The sequence below is a fragment of the Brienomyrus brachyistius genome, chromosome 4 (assembly GCF_023856365.1).
Source record: "Brienomyrus brachyistius isolate T26 chromosome 4, BBRACH_0.4, whole genome shotgun sequence".
Taxonomy (NCBI): Eukaryota; Metazoa; Chordata; class Actinopteri; order Osteoglossiformes; family Mormyridae; genus Brienomyrus; species Brienomyrus brachyistius.
Genome location: NC_064536.1, coordinates 41789917 through 41806333, shown reverse-complemented (window position 1 = coordinate 41806333; position 16417 = coordinate 41789917).

Sequence of the window (16417 nt, the reverse complement as noted above, 5' to 3'; positions counted from 1 at the left end):
AGCAACGCCAATTAGCCTTAGCATGTTTTTGTACCATGGGGGAAACCGGAGTACCCAGAGGAAGCCCCACGACGACATGGTGAGAACATGCAAACTCCACACACGTGACCCAGGTGGAGACTCGAACCCGGGTCCCAGAGGCATGAGGCAACAATGCTAACCACTGCACCACCATGCCGCCCCTTATTAGTAATATATGGCAGTCAATGTTGTCCATAAGACCACATTGTAAAAATGTGTGTCAGTGTATAAAAACACAAATGATTTTCTCACTGTCACTGTTTTTATTACGGGTACAGATATGGTGGTACTGCAATATGTCAGTATATCTGCAGACTTTGTCAGTCCATCATGCAGGTGTAATGATAGAATTAGAACATTTCTGTGTACTGCTACCAGATAGTGGACAAATAAAAGATTGCAATCAATTCTAAAATCAGTCAGTCAGCCCAGAAGTCTTTACAGGCAGTCCCCGAGTTAAGGAGGCCAACTTACGGACAGCTCATACTTACGATCGGACTGCCATGAAGCCTTTTATATAAAAAATTTGGGCTAAATACAATGGTTTGTAATAACAAACAGACGCGCCATTAGTGACGCTCCTGAAATCATTGCACGGCTTCAGCGGCTTGCTGGCTGGATGTTCAGTACTGTATTTTTGTTTTTTACTGTATAGCAGTAATAATAATGATAATTATCATGTACTGCATTTACTTTTCTGACTTTCCTACAAATTCACCTTAAAGACTAACTTTGGAAACGGATCTGGTTTGTAACCTGACGACTGCCTGTACTCTGAATATAACCTCCTACCCGACATTAATCCATATGATGTCCGTCCATTGAAGGGCTCATACACAGTTAAGGGTTGAACTACATGCTGTCAAGTTATAGTTAATTTATACATTTTCCTGGGATATCTGCTGTTAGTCATTATAAACACGAAGTGAAGAAATAACCATCCTGAAGTAAGTGATTCTCACCTGGAGGCCCATCAGAGGATGAAGAGGAGCATCAGAGGAGCCTTATGTGTGTCTCACTGACCTCAGATCTGTGGAGACTGACACTCACTTCCTGATTCTCCAAAACTGCATTGTTTATCTGTCTCTATCTGTGATTAGGGGTCCAATGAAAAACCCACTTTCTCCTCTCTGATTGGCTGATACGAGTTCTGCTGTCTTCTGTGTCACCTACTGACAGACCACAGCCCACCTGACCAACGTGGTCCTTTACAGCAGTGACTGGCTGTGGCATGTGTGGCCCTATAAGGGCAGCCCTGCATGTGCTGAGGAGGTCAGCAGCACTGCCATGGGGTGTGTGCCACTGGGGGAGGGAGGGTGTCTGGGGGCAGGGGGGGAGGAAGAGCAGGAGGAAGAGCAGTGCCCAGGGCTCTACATCAGCAAGAAACTGTCAGCGAGAGAGACAAAGTATAGCACCACTGAGAAACAGTGATTGATAATTAAGTGAGCTGTCCTCACCCTCCGCTTCTACTTCCTGGGGGGGGGGGGGGGTACTTCCCCCTCTGTTGTGTCCGTGCTCCCCCCATTACTCAGATCACTTAGCACTGTCTAGCTGGAACACCCTTCAGCTTCCAGGGAGCCTATTAGCTGGGGGGCGGGACCTGGTCTGGACTGACTCCCTCCCCCAAGAAGGTGGGGGTCAGTGCAGCAGATAGTTCAGGTCCAGAAAGTAAAAGTCCAGACCAAGATTTAGTTTCAACCAAACAGCTGAGTACTCTGTGTCTGTGGCACTTTACACAACTAGTTGTTTGAAACAACATCTAAAACTGGATTTTTACTCTCTGGACCTAAACTATCCACTTCTGGATCAGTGTCATTCTTAAAGTCGTGTTTCAACTTCTGGCAAAGTTCTCCCAGGAGCCTATCTCTGTTGTATGTACAGTCGGCATGTAATTCATTCCTGCCCAGGTCCCTGACAAACAGTTGGAGGCAGAATTACTTGTTATCAGAGTATGTGAATTTTTACACACACCAGCAGCTGTGACAGAATGAGATATTTCCTTTATACTGCTGCCACATAGTGGACACAAAGAAGACTGCAGTCAATTCTAAAATCAGTCGGTCAACATGCTACCACCACAGACTATAATTGGGAAGTGATCAAACTTCATGGAACAATATGAATATGAACATACAGATGTAGTAAGTATATTGTGCAAAATTTATCTTCATCTTAACTACGCTGAATGGTGGAGTCCCAGAGTAAGTGATCCTCACCTGGAGGCCCATCAGTGAAGAAGAGGATGAAGAGGAGCATCAGAGGAGCCTTATGTGTGTCTCACTGCCCTCAGATCTGTGAAGACTGACACTCACTTCCTGACTCTCCTTAACATCACTGCCTCCCTTTTTAGTGTGTTTTAAATGTTTAAAAATCATCCATCTATCTTTGATTTTCATAAACTGTTTGTCCACTGATGCATTTTCTGTCTATTTCTTGTCTGTAAAAAGGAAAACAGTTTGATGCGGCTTTTGTCCTGCTCTTACCAGGAATAAATATATTAATTACATCTGGAACCTTATCATTTTAGAAACATGATTTTATAGCAAAATTATTGATAGCTGGTCTTCACAGTGAATCATTCATGCTCACAGAGCTACAAACAAATTAATCAAATAAGTCTAGTTCTTTTCTAAACTGTTACTTCCTCATATTGCAAATGAGCAAAGAGCAGTGAAATCAGACTTATTCTGAAAAGCAGAAATGTCGTTATACAGGATGTGAGTGTGAGACTCTGCAGAAACACTGTGTGCTACATGCAGAGGGTCTGACCTCAGGCCTTTGTTTCAGTCTTTATTATGTTTTATACAGTTTTAAAATGTCACTGCAGTAGGTCCTTTTAATACCTGTGGATCAGTACAAATCAAGAGGTCCGTTAGGAAGGTGTCTGTATGACAGGGGTGAGGGTGTCCTGGGGGGGCAAAGTCAGGTGATTCACTTCATGTGGGTCTTATCAGCAGTCCTATCAGACTGAGAGCTGTTTGTGTTTCTCTCAGCACCACAATAGTGTTTCACACATAATGGGGTCCGTGGGCCTCCTCAGTTATATTCAGGCTTTCAAAGTTCATCAATCATAAAAACTCACATGGATCTGACACTCTGACACTGTTATATTTATTTGTTTAAATTCAATTGAAATACTACATATTACAGCTAGTTGGTGGATCCGTCTGCTCTTTATCCGTTCCTCACTGGCATACCTGGGTCTCTGTACAGTGCTTTCCTGAAGCATCAGAACCATTCATAAGGGAATCTATGTGTGGCTGCCCTCTAGTGGATACACAAAATTCAGCTACTTAAGTAGCTTGACTGTATTTCCCTCCTAGTTTAGTTTAGTTCCTAATTTAATCTAACCGATGAAGCTGAAGGCAGAGCTGGAAATTAGTTTAGTCATGACTTCAGAAGTTACCCTGACAAGGGATTCTGTACAATCAGAGATGAAGCTGCTGGATGGGATGGTCATCGCCTGCTTTTTCTGACTGATGTAGGTCTGGATGTAAAGTTACAAACTGCTTAATGTGTATCAATCTGTTTTATAATGTTCACACAAAAAAGTGCTTTTAATGTGTCTGCACCTTGTATCTCCCACAATGTGCTTCTGCATTTGATTCCTTCTTGACTTGGGGGTAAAGAGATTTAACTGGATGGATTTTACTTTTGTGAAGCACTATAGTCCAAAGTTGAACTGATTGTTCAAATCTTTTTGGTTTTTAAGTAAAACTACTTAAATTAAATTATCTGTAACCCTCTTTGCGCCTTTCTAGACTCAACAAAGCATCATTGCCAACAAAATAAGTGAGTTACAGTTAAATCAGGTAAAGAAGTTTCATTTGGAATTTACTGATCCAGGTTTTCAGCACCACGGACAGCAACTAGACTTACTGTCATTTAATGGGAGTGAAAGCAGAAACCAATAGATCACACAGGGATATTTTCATTTGATGGTGTCTTTCTTTATACTTTTGATATGCCGTCTTCCTCCTTAGCTGATATGTGAGGCTGCTGTCAGCTGAGACAAGCTGGTGTGATTTTACGCAGAGTGATAAGTGGGCGGTCCTGTTTTCGTGTGTTACATTTTCATTTGATGTTGGCCAATATATATGTGATACTGTTTCCTCCTTATCTGATATGTACAGGCTGTTGTTAGCAGACACAAGCTGGTGTATTTGTACAGCAGATTGAAAAGTGGGTGGTCCTGATTACATCACTCTCTAAAAGAGTCCCTGATTGCTGGGCTCTGACGAGGAGGCGTGACCTAAAAACCCCAAACCATTTAAGTTTGTGAAATTCGTTTTTAATAATTACCAATTTCAGAAAAATACTAAATGTTTTGTAAAGTAGCAATTTATTAATCATGTATTAAAGCAAATAATGACCAGTATAAAAGACATATACAAAACTGTGCAAAAGTCTTGGGCTGTCAAAGAAAATGATGTTCAAATGATCTTCATCTTCGTCTAGAATTATAATATTTTGTCCATCAAAGTGTGGCAGCCCAGTCATTTCAAAATCTCTTCTAAAGTCACTACAGTATTTTTCACCAACCATCCAATAGACCCATATATTTTTGACTTGACCATTAACACACCTCCTATGGCTAATCAATGCATCATTAACATTTGTTTAATAATTAAATTAATTAATTGAGCTGGTGGTGAAATTTTACAAATACATGGAATTGCTGAGGTGCCCCTGAGGAGAGGTTTAGGAACCAAAGCGTGGTTCATCTAGCGATCCAAGAAGGCATCAGTAACTTTTTGGAGAAAAGAAGAAATTCTTGTTAGTTTTTATTGTTACTTTTAATTTGCATATATTTTTATGATAATTGTGTTTTTGTTCTGAGCAAATATATACAACCCAGATAAATAGCATTAAACATTTTCTTTGATGGCCCAAGACGTTTGCATAGTACTGTATTTTTTCAGAATTAAGAGACAATTTAATAAAATCCAGTCTTACCTTCACTAGATAACTATTATGAAACATTAACCAGCAGGTGGCAGCAAAGCACTTGTGAATAAGTGGCCAATACGTGGTTGTACAGGTTCCCAGCAAATAATCAACCCCTCTGTGTTTAACTGACTCTCATGCTATGACTGTACAGACTGAGCAGGGCCGAGTGAGAGAGGCCTCACTGCAGTTAACATAACCATTTATTTTACAGCTCCTCTGACTCATTCTGCTCTATGAAGGTCATCTCCTCTGCCAGCTTCCTCTGATCCAGGGAGACCCTCTGCTTCTCTCTGATTGGTTCCCTCTTTTTACAGGAGGTCCAGTGCAGCTGAATGGCGATGATGGTGCAAGTCAGATAAAACACACCAGTCCCAGCTTTCAGTACAGCATCCAGAACCTGCTCCCACCTGTCAGACATATAATACACCAGTGTGTCTGTCAGTCACACATATCACATTTAAACCTGAAGAACAAAACAGTGAATCTATTCTGACTGAAGTAAAACCACCTTGATAATCAACAGCAGCACCGATCAGCTCAGTCCTACATACAGAGCCATCTGGACCAAAGAGCTGAATAAGAGGTTGGATATGAACAGTAAAGTTTTACATGCTTTATAGAAACACGGTACAGTCACATCTGTACTATTACACAGGACACAGGGCAAGGGCTCACCCTGGATGGGATGGGATCTCAAGTTTATTATTAAGAAAATAAAATAACATCTCTCAGCACGGTCAGAGCATACACTAAGACAACAGACAAAACACCAAAGGACTGCCTTAGCCTGAGTCATAATATGGTCGTTGAAAGGGGTGATATCATACACCATCGGGAGGAGCCGATCCGCCACAGCAATAGCTACTCCGAGTATGGCAGCTGTCAGAGCGACCAGACCAAAAGTAGTTATATCCAGCTACAGAGATTTGGCTACCCTAGAGAATGTCACCACTGAAATGCAGAGTTTCTAAAGCTTCCCCGACAGCAGAGGAAGATGGTCATCTTGTCAGAGAGACAAGACATTCCACAGGCCTACCCGGATGGGTCAGCTCAAGTTGGGACCCAAGTGTCACAATGTGGCGGGCGGCGCCTCAGCACCACACCAGCCCTGATGCCCAACGGGCCCAACCCTGTTTTTTTGATTGTGTAATACTTGGATTAGGGTCACATTTGTTTATCAGAACCATGGGGAATCTGAGTTTGGGAGTGTGTGGGAAGGCCTGAGAGGAAAACCAGAACCTTAAATCACTAGTAATAAGGCACAGGGGAGGTGAATGAATGGGCTCATCATTTTGTGTGATGACCACACAGACTGTATTTATAAATACACCTAGTTCTGTGATATTTGACTTGTGAATGATATGTAAAAAATGTTCAATATTTTAGTTCAGCCATCCATCTTCCACATGCTTACCCAGTAAAGGGTCAATACAGTACAGGGAGCGTGGAGCTGATCTGAGGCAGCACAGGACACAAGGCAGGGGAACACCCAGGACAGGATGCCAGTCTGTCACAGAGCAAACACTTACACACAGTCACTGTGGGCACTTTTAGAGGCACCAATTCACCTGAACCACGTGTCTTTGTACTGTGGGAGGAAACCAGAGAACTGAGAGGAAACCAATGTAACCACAGGGAGACCATGCAAACTGAAATGACCCCAGTCAGATCAGTTGTCACCCTCACAGAAAATCACAGGGTACAAAAGACAAGGGCATTTTATGAGCACTAACAGAGTATTTATACTGCTTGATCACTAAAAGGAAGACATGACAACATCACACAGAATATTTAAATGTTATACTAAACAATATCAATAAATCGATTCATGATAAATTGGTCATGTCTTAAATATCACTGTTCCATAAATAGTTTGCAAACACTTCACAAAGATAATTTCTTTTGGAATTATAGTGGAAGACGCCTATAGTGATCACGTCTCTCTGGGCGAAATTAATCACTATACTGTAAGCGGATTATCATTATAACACATGTTTTCTCTTTATGTCTTAAGAAGATTATCATCTAATTGAGATTTGTATATTTTTACATGAATATAAGGTAATAAAACTGACGCTATACAGTCACTATTCACTGAATTTTATTGACGATGTCAAAATACAGTACAGCTCTTTCAAACGCTTTTCGAATTACTGTACCGTACAAATTAAATTACTGATCTGTGCATAATTCGAATATGCTATAATACTGTACATAAATATTCAGCCATCCATCTATCCATCCATCCATTTTCCAAACCGCTTATCCTATTGGGTCGCGGGGGGTCCGGAGCCTATCCCGGAAGCAATGGGCACGAGGCAGGGAACAACCCAGGATGGGGGGCCAGCCCATCGCAGGGCACACTCACACACCATTCACTCACACATGCACACCTATGGGCAATTTAGCGACTCCAATTAGCCTCAGCATGTTTTTGGACTGTGGGGGGAAACCGGAGTACCCGGAGGAAACCCCACGATGACATGGGGAGAACATGCAAACTCCACACACATGTGACCCAGGCGGAGACTCAAACCCGGGTCCCAGAGGTGCGAGGCAACAGTGCTAACCATTGCACCACCATGCCGCCCCTCGTAAATATTCAATTCAATAGAATTTTTTTACACAGTGTCATGACCTGCTCGTACGATACTCCTGTATGCCACACCCCCTTATCATCCTCGTGTGAATTCCTGATTGTTCTCAGCCGTTCTGCGTTTCCGTCCCTTTAGTTCTGTGTATTTAGTCTGTGTGCTAGGCTGTCTCCCCTAGGTCTGTCATTGACGTTCTCATGCTCCCTGTCCTGAGTCTGTCTCTCGTCAATAAGGCTTCCATTGCCTGCTTGCCTGCCCCGACGCAACACACAGCACAAATTTCAGAATGTTACATTGTTTCAAACCGCTCACTGTAGTTTTGCTGCTGCATCTCCGTGGCCTTGTTTTTGGTGGTTTATCATAAGTTTTGATTATTCTATATTTGTTATTGAAAGAAAATGACTTTCTTTTTCCAGTCTTGTTTTCTGTGCTAGCCTCAAGTAGCTAGCCAGAAGCAGATGGGTTACCGCAGGGCAAAGTAGGATGATCAAAGTAAAGTAAACAAAGAAAATAACTACTGCAGTAAAAAAGACCCAAAATGAACAGTGAAAGCTGACTACTTGATTACGACAGACAAATTATCAAAACAATATTTGTACAAGAATTAATCTGTCCCAAGTATTTGATCCATATAAGTGATTCATCGTGATAACCACTGTATGCAAAAATGTGAAATTTGTTAAAATTGAAAAAGTATTCATTATTTCCAAGAACACATCAATTGCATCATCATGTAACTAGCAACAGATCTCCATCATCATCTCCAACCTGTAGCTGACAGTGTGTGGAGGAGCAGGAGAGAGATCTCTACTCAGTACCACTGTAATGAGAGACACTCACCTGTGCGCCCAGCAATGAGAAGAAACAGGAGCATCAGAGGATCCATATGTGTGTGTGTCACTGAGCCCAGATCTGTGGAGACTGACACTCACTTCCTCATCCTCTGTACCTTCACTGTCTGTCGTTTCTATTCTCACACACAGCAGGCAGAGTGAAGGGGGAGTGGACACTTTAAACAGGAAGTGACAAAACCACAAGGCTGAAAGTTTATCACTTCAGCATGTCATTCTATTATTATTTGTCTATTGAGCAGAAAATAAACTATTGGAAGATAGACTCCTTTATTAATGAAATTAAAATATCAGCATGAATACAGATGATGCATGAATTAGTGTTGATGTGTACTTATACTATGTTTTTGCTTATATGAAAAGTATATTTGTTTGATCCCCCTGTTGCGTCGAAGATTCGTCTGTTTTCATCATTAGAATAATTATGTAGAATCTAGATCGGATCAAGACAGATTCTAGACCCTAATGCAGGAAGCACACAGTGTAAAGTGAGGTAAACCTTCAACAGCACGTCAGTCCATTGCAGGGCACTGGAAGGTGGAGAAATGCCATGTGAACAGAGGAAGCCTGCAAACTGCACACAGACACAGTTATGGCCACATTCAAAACCAGCACTCAGCAGTGCTGGGATGGCAGATGTATGAGTCAGATATCTAATTCCAGCATACATCAAAGACACAGAGGGACATTGATGAACCACAGCAAGACCAACAGAAGACGGGCTTCTGACAGTAAGGCATCCAAATCCGTCACTGTTTACTGTCGATGTCTCATTGTTCTTAAATGAACTGCAGGTGCAGCCAAAGCGGATTTTTAAAAATTCTTTATCTTGCTTGGTTTCCTGTCATACATGTGAGTCACTGGTATTTTTGGTAACATCAAAAGTTAAAGCATGAAATGAAGAACTGTGAGCCCCTGTACATTCTATCAAAGGATATCATCTTTGAGAGAGCTTGTTTGTGCAGTGATACATTTTCTGTGTATTTGTTGTCTGTAAAAAAGAAAACAGTTTGAGCATCAAAGTTTTTGTCCTGCTGTTACCAGGAATAAATATTTGGAATCTTATAATTTTAGAAACATAATTTCATAGTAAAATAATTGATTGTTGGTCTTCATGGTGAATCATTCCTGCTCACAGAGTTTAAAATACAAGCAAATGAAGCAAATAAGTCTAGTTTTTTTCTGAACTGCTATATCCTCATTTTTCTCTTGCAGATGAGCATAGAGCAGCTAAATCATTAGCATGATGTAGAAGATAATTTCAGACAGACACTCATTCTGAAAAGCAGAAATGCCGTCCTACAGGATGTGAGGGTGAGTGTCACAGATCCACCCAACTCCCCTGCTGCTATGGCTCCTGGCCAGGGTGAGCGCCTCTGTCATGACTCCGCCTACCCTCCTCGTTGCCATGGCTCCTGGCCAGGGTGAGCGCCTCTGTCATGACTCCGCCTACCCTCCTCGTTGCCATGGCTCCTGGCCAGGGTGAGCGCCTCTGTCATGACTCCGCCTACCCTCCTCATTGCCATGGCTCCTGGCCAGGGTGAGCGCCTCTGTCATGACTCCGCCTACCCTCCTCGTTGCCATGGCTCCTGGCCAGGGTGAGCACCTCTGTCATGACTCCACCTACCCTCCTCGTTGCCATGGCTCCTGGCCAGGGTGAGCGCCTCTGTCATGACTCCGCCTACCCTCCTCATTGCCATGACTCCTGGCCAGGATGAGCGCCTCTGTCATGACTCCGCCTACCCTCCTCGTTGCCATGACTCCTGGCCAGGATGAGCGCCTCTGTCATGACTCCGCCTACCCTCCTCGTTGCCATGACTCCTGGCCAGGATGAGCGCCTCTGTCATGACTCCGCCTACCCTCCTCGTTGCCATGGCTCCTGGCCAGGGTGAGCACCTCTGTCATGACTCCGCCTACCCTCCTCGTTGCCATGACTCCTGGCCAGGATGAACGCCTCTTCCCTGACTCCGCCCACCTTCCTTTTGATTCAAACAGGTGCAACGGAGGGTGAGCTACGCGGATGAAGAGATCTGTGTATCCAGGGATGGAGAAAGCCGTTCATGGCCTTGTGATGGCTACAGCCACACAGTAAGAACTTAGTTCAGTATTTGTATGCATTTTCTAATTAAATTGCTTTACAGTAGTAATTCATAGGTTTTAGTTGTGTTTTGTCTTTGGTGTTAGGTGTAGTGTGTGTGTGTATATATATTTTGATATTGTAGGGTTGTGTGCAGTGATTGTTTAATCTCTTTGGTTTGTAGTTACTTTGTTTGTAGGGGATGGTCTTTTATTCAGCGTAAAGGTGTGGCTGAGGGCGGAGGTGTCTCAAAAGACAACCCCTGGAGTAGGAGCGAACCATGTGCTGCCATGGCAAGAGGGGGGAGTTGGGGTTTAGCTGTGTTTTGCTTTGTTTAGTTATATGTAGTGCTTATTTGTTTTATCCCTTTTGTGTGTTAATTGGTTTGGCCAAACCGCTATATATGTTCCCTCATGTTACCATATTAGAAAGGTCAGTTTGCTTCAGTTACTGTTTTGCTTTGTAAAATTATGCCATGTTTGTTTTTGTTGGCCTCTTTTATGGGCCCAGTTATTAAGGTTTTGAGTTTGTTATTGTTTGCATTTCGGGGGTCAATAAAGCTCTGTTTCTTTAATTACGTTACTGCTTGGTCCCTCACAGCCTGGATCATGTGTCTCGTGTCGGGATGGTGGCAGCTGACTCGGGTGTGGCATGCCCCTGGGTTTGCCGCAGCTGCTGCCCAATTCTCCGGGAAGTGTATGGTGTGCATGAAATTCAGTGTGGGAAAGGGCACTCCAACCGACCCTGCAGTGACCCCGAGTCCCCAAAGCCCATTCGATCACCTGCAGATAGATTACAATGAGCTAACGCCGTGCAGGGGATATAAGTATTGCTTGGTGATTGTAGATCTGTTTTCCAGATGGGTGGAGGCATTCTCTTGCCGTCGCCCTGATGCTCTGAGCGTGGCTAAATGTCTGCTAAAGGAGGTGATTCTGCGATGGGGCATTCCATCTAAAATCACCACAGACAACGGTCCTGCGTTCATCGCAGAGACCCTGGCTAAATTGGATGCAAATTGATTTGAAGCATTATTGTGCCTATCACCCCTATCACGCGCGGGACAGTCCTGAAACATTTCAGCGGTGCAGGCCAATGGTGAGCCGTTACAGGTGAAACGATTGTTTGACTTAAAGCCGAAGATCGTCCGACCGGAGGCGCGATAAGGCGTTTCTATTGTTTCCTCTTTGGGTCACGTGTTTAGAGGCGCGGAGCTTCCATACGGTCCAGCGATTCCTGATTCATCCACAGGGTGGCGACCTTGCACGCATTTGGCGTGACACTCACGCTTTCCGACTTTCATGCTGTTGCAAGTAGTGTTATGGTAAATATATATTCTTCCACTTTAAGCCCCAAATTAGCTACAGCAAAAGCACTGGGGCAGTATTCAAACCCAACGGACTGTTTACAAGGTAATAAAACTCTTACATGCATGTAAAGCATTGTGCAGATTTATCTGCAATGAAAATGGCATGTCAGCCAGCTGACGAAAGTAGACATCCCTGTAGCCTGGCGGGCCGGGTTCCGCTCCCGGTATGGCAAAGGCAGGTTTTCACGTCTGCAGCCTGGTAGTTTCCAATATGCCTTAAATGAGAAAACATAAAACTCTTCCTGAAAAGTTTTGCTAATTTTCTCATTTAGTGTCAATCATAATTTTAGTTTTAGTTGACTAAATATCATAATTACAGTGAACTAAAACTTCAGTTGATTTAGTCGTCTAAAATTAAAAGTGCTAAGTATAATGTTTAAAGTTCCCCTTCGATTTCTGAAAGTCACTATATTCACCATAGGCTCCGGACCCCCCGCGACCCATTAGGATAAGCGGTTTGGAAAATGGATGGGTGGTTGCACTATATTCACCAAGATGAAATGAAAGCAATGTTAACGGATGGTATTAAGGTCTGACTGTGCAGTAAACAAATACACAGATTTCTCTCCTATTTGAAACACAAACTTGTGTTTGTTTACCCCAGAAACTGAGAACTGTAAAATCTCTAGTGCCATTAGTGCAAAATTAAATCACTTCAAAATGCGTAGGCTATAATGCCACCAGGCCTGTTCTCTCTGAATATTAAAACAGAAATATTTAAATAAATATTTGAAGATGGAGGCGGCATGGTGGTTAGCACTGTTGCCTCACACCTCTGGGACCCGGGTTCGTGTCCTCCTGGGTCGCATGTGTGTGGAATTTGCATGTTCTCCCCATGTCGTCTTGGGGTTTCCGTGGCTAATTGGAGTTTCTAAATTGCCCGTGGGTGCGCATGCATGTGTGTGAATGGTGTGTGAGTGTGCCCTGCGATGGGCTGGCCCCCTATCCAGGGTTGTTCTCTGCCTCGTGTCCATTGCTTCCGGGATAGGCTCCGGACCCCCCGCGACCCAGTAAGATAAGCGGTTTGGAAAATGGATGGATATTTGAAGACGTAGTTTATTGGTGCTTTCATGTTCGTTGAAGTTTCTGCTTTTTAACAACTGTATAAAGTGATGTTATTTGTTATATAAATCAACTCAGGTGAAATAAAAAAATGTACGTTTTCAGGGTTGCCAAATCTCAAGCATCTGGCATTACACTCACGCATTCAGATTCACGCAGGAAATCTTACGGTCAACTGGTAATGTTCCATTATAAACCAAAAATTTGCTACGTCAAATGGGAATTTCCACGGTTAAATACAGACTATTTACAAGGTAAGAACTGTTACATTTGTGTGCAGACAACTGGAACTGAAAATCTCACTCCAGCCACCTGGCTGAAGTTGGTAACCCCACGTTTTATTTGGAATAAAAAGTAAAATCCGCTGTTTTGTAAGCTGGCTTACCTTGTTTTAATAGTAGTTTTTCCAATTAATTCCATCCCTGGCTTTGTATCCGAAGTGTTAAAAGTAATTCCCCGCATACCCCCCCGCTGAGCAGCCACTTATCCTCCCTGGCGCCATGAAGATGTTGTGCAGCAAAAGTTTAAAACAAGTTGGGGCCTCTTATACCTCGCTGTTAACGTTTGTTTTCTTGTTTAAGGAGCTGCTGGTCCCCGTGTTTAGAAGATGGTTAGCTGAAAAAGCCTTGCCATTCAGGGTGCGCCGATCATACTGTCCCCACACCACCTTATTTTATTCCGGCCCCGAGTTGATTCGCATGGACGAGCATTGCACGTGCTGAAACCCTATCGTTGGCTGATCCATCGGAGGTGAGGTGGGCCTATAACTAAATAACCTGTAACTTAGATCATTTTGAATAACTGAGTGACCTGTAGTCGGCATTTTGTTGCTTATCACAAGCGAGACGATTAATGAAATTATCTTGAATACCTATGAAAACATAAATTTGTATTTTTTTACTGATGTAACAGGCCTGTAATGGTTTAATCCAACTCCTGAATGATTAAGATCCTAGCTAGTGCAGTAACACTAATACAGCATGTGGCGAATAGAAATGTATTTTTTCTCTCTGTTTCTGGCTGTTCTAGTAACGAATATAAAATTTGAACAACATGAAGATACTCCTGTGCTGTACACACGCATTTCCCTGTTCTGCACACACACATGTCCCTGTTCTGCACACACACATGTCCCTGTGCTGTACACACACATGTCCCTGTGCTATACACACGCATGTCCCTGTGCTGCACACACACATGTCCCTGTTCGGCACACACGCATGTCCCTGTGCTGCACACACACATGTCCCTGTTCTGCACACACACATGTCCCTGTGCTGTACACACACATGTCCCTGTGCTATACACACGCATGTCCCTGTGCTGCACACACACATGTCCCTGTTCGGCACACACACATGACCCTGTGCTGTACACACACATGTCCCTGTGCTATACACACGCATGTCCCTGTGCTGCACACACACATGTCCCTGTGCTATACACACGCATGTCCCTGTGCTGTACACACACATGTCCCTGTGCTGTACAAACGCATGTCCCTGTTCTGCACACACACATGTCCCTGTTCTGCACACACACATGTCCCTGTGCTGTACACACACATGTCCCTGTGCTATACACACGCATGTCCCTGTGCTGCACACACACATGTCCCTGTTCGGCACACACGCATGTCCCTGTGCTGCACACACACATGTCCCTGTTCTGCACACACACATGTCCCTGTTCTGCACACACACATGTCCCTGTGCTGTACACACACATGTCCCTGTGCTATACACACGCATGTCCCTGTGCTGCACACACACATGTCCCTGTTCGGCACACACGCATGTCCCTGTGCTGTACAAACGCATGTCCCTGTTCTGCACACACACATGTCCCTGTTCTGCACACACACATGTCCCTGTGCTGTACACACACATGTCCCTGTGCTATACACACGCATGTCCCTGTGCTGCACACACACATGTCCCTGTTCGGCACACACGCATGTCCCTGTGCTGCACACACACATGTCCCTGTTCTGCACACACACATGTCCCTGTGCTGTACACACACATGTCCCTGTGCTATACACACGCATGTCCCTGTGCTGCACACACACATGTCCCTGTTCGGCACACACGCATGTCCCTGTGCTGTACAAACGCATGTCCCTGTTCTGCACACACACATGTCCCTGTTCTGCACACACACATGTCCCTGTGCTGTACACACACATGTCCCTGTGCTATACACACGCATGTCCCTGTGCTGCACACACACATGTCCCTGTTCGGCACACACGCATGTCCCTGTGCTGCACACACACATGTCCCTGTTCTGCACACACACATGTCCCTGTGCTGTACACACGCATGTCCCTGTGCTGCACACACACATGTCCCTGTTCGGCACACACGCATGTCCCTGTGCTGCACACACGCATGTCCCTGTTCTGCACACACGCATGTCCCTGTGCTGCACACACACGCATGTCCCTGTGCTGCACACACGCATGTCCCTGTTCTGCACACACACATGTCCCTGTGCTATACACACGCATGTCCCTGTGCTGCACACACACATGTCCCTGTTCGGCACACACGCATGTCCCTGTGCTGCACACACACATGTCCCTGTTCTGCACACACACATGTCCCTGTGCTGTACACACACATGTCCCTGTGCTATACACACGCATGTCCCTGTGCTGCACACACACATGTCCCTGTTCGGCACACACGCATGTCCCTGTGCTGCACACATGCATGTCCCTGTTCTGCACACACACATGTCCCTGTGCTGCACACACACGCATGTCCCTGTGCTGCACACACGCATGTCCCTGTTCTGCACACACGCATGTCCCTGTGCTGCACACACACGCATGTCCCTGTGCTGCACACACGCATGTCCCTGTGCTGCACACACGCATGTCCCTCTGCTGCACACACGCATGTCCCTCTGCTGTACACATGCACATATTAAGTAAATCCAACTAACTGAGAGCACCTGCTTCATTGAGTCCCCCCCTACTTCCCCTGTCTCTCTTATTACATAATTGACTACAAATGCTTGATTTCCTCAAAGACCATATTTAGCAGTGATTTCTCTAAAAATGCTTTGCAATATATTGATAATTCCTGACCTGTTCAGGAAAAATTAGACTCATGTCCTATCCCTGTCATAATTATGATGCACACATCACTGAAACAGAAGGAAACCGTACTAGGAGTAAGACTTATCTTCAAGGTATAACCGAAATCATTAATATAAAAACAATCAATAGAAAGTCAACTAACACAAATCTGTGAAGGACTTGGAAAATTGAAAACACTTTGCAAATATGCCTTATCATAATCTCTGCACTGTCCCGGTTCTGTCCAGTGCGGGGCTCAACAAGTGACACAAAGAGAAAAGGATTAAACGCATTTGCATTTGGCTGTTTCAACACGGGTAAGATATTTTTTTTCCGTATAAATTGCATTTCGTAACCAACAAAAGTTATAAAGATCAGTTGCAGGGGTGCAGTCAACGATAAGTACAA